Source organism: Desmodus rotundus, chromosome 1, assembly GCF_022682495.2.
Source record: "Desmodus rotundus isolate HL8 chromosome 1, HLdesRot8A.1, whole genome shotgun sequence".
Taxonomy (NCBI): Eukaryota; Metazoa; Chordata; class Mammalia; order Chiroptera; family Phyllostomidae; genus Desmodus; species Desmodus rotundus.
The window spans coordinates 164,170,499-164,172,091 of NC_071387.1; the positions used below are offsets into that span (position 1 = coordinate 164,170,499).

Consider the following 1,593-nt stretch of genomic DNA (forward strand, 5'->3'; position numbering starts at 1 on the left):
TTGTGTTTCTGTGGTATCAGTTGTCATATCTCCTCTTTTATTTCTGATTTTATTTATTCAGACCCTCTTTTTTAAGTATTTTTTATTGATTATGCTATTACAGTTTTTCCAGTTTTTCCCCCTTTATCCCCCTTCCACCCTGGCCCCCCAACCCTCCAGCCTTAGTTCATGTCCATGGGTTGTACAAGTTCTTTGAGTCCTCTGTTTCCTATACCATTTTTTTAAATCTCTCCCCATCTTTTTTATGCTTACTAATTACGTTGTTTCTTCCCTGTACCCTTTCCCCACTATTACTCCCTTCCCCCTCCCCACTGAAATCCCTCCGTGTGATATCCATTTCTCAGATTCTGGTCCTGTTCTGGTTGTTTGCTTAGTTTTTGTTTCCATTGTTTTTCTTTTCTTTTAGGTTCATTTGTTGATAATTGTGAGTTTGTTCTCATTTTACTGTTCCGAGTTTTGATCTTCTTTTTCTTAGATAAGTCCCTTTAACATTTCATATAATAAGGGCTTGGTGATGATGAACTCTTTTAACTTGACCTTATCTGAGAAGCACTTTATCTGCTCTTCCATTCTAAATGATAGCTCTGCTGGATAATAGCAATCTTGGATGTAGGTCCTTGCCTTTCAAGGCTTCAAATACTTCTTTCCAGCCCCTTCCTGCCTGCAAGGTTTCTTTTGAGAAATCAGCTGATAGTCTAATGGGCACTCCTTTGTAGGTAACTGTCTCCTTTCCCCTTGCTTTTTTTTTTTTTTTTTAACTTCATGTCTTTTATTGACTCATATACAATTACTTGTCTTCTGGTTTGTTGAAGCAATAGGTCAGACAACATTTGCCACAATAATGTCTGTCAAAGTGGCAGGCCATAAAAACTCCACCACATTCATCTGAAGGGCACTCCTGACGAGGGCGACTGATTTTGCCATTCTCATCTACTTTGTAGTATTTCAGGACAGCCAGCTTAACCTTCTTTCTCTTATGCTTATTCTTCTTGGGAGTGGTGTAAGACTTCTTCTTCCTTTTCTTAGCACCACCACGAAGTCTCAACACAGGATGAAGAATGGACTCCTTTTGAATATTGTAGTCAGACAAAGTACGCCCATCTTCCAGTTGCTTGCCAGCAAATACTGGATCTTGGCCTTTACATTTTCTATTGTATCCGAGGGTTCAACCTCGAGCATAATGGTCTTCCCCGTAAGGGTTTTCACAAAAATCTGCATCTTGGCGGCGACTCCACCACAGATGGCAGATCGGAAAGGGCTCCCCTTGCTTCTTTTAGGATTGTCTCTTTATCTTTAATCCTGGGTAACTTAATGATGATGTGCCTTGTCGTGTTCCTCTTTGGTTCCAACATCTTTGGGACTCTCTGAGCTTCCTGGACTTCCTGGAAGTGTATTGCCTTTGCCAGATAGGGGAAATTCTTCTTCATTATCTGTTCAAATAAGTTTTCAATTTCTTGCTGGTGTTCCCCTTCTGGCACCCCTATAATTCAGATATTGGAATGTTTCAAATTGTTCCAGAAGTTCCTAAGTCTGTTCTTTTTTTTTGGATTCTTGTTTCTTCCTTTTTTTTCTGGATGGATGTTTCTTTCTTTC

General features: G+C 39.7%; 1 pseudogene; it reads right to left on the bottom strand.

Moving 5' to 3' along the window:
- Window positions 1-755: 755 nt before the first annotated feature.
- Window positions 756-1,243, bottom strand: LOC112307565 (ubiquitin-ribosomal protein eS31 fusion protein-like; annotated as a pseudogene).
- Between the last annotated feature and the right edge of the window lie 350 nt (window positions 1,244-1,593).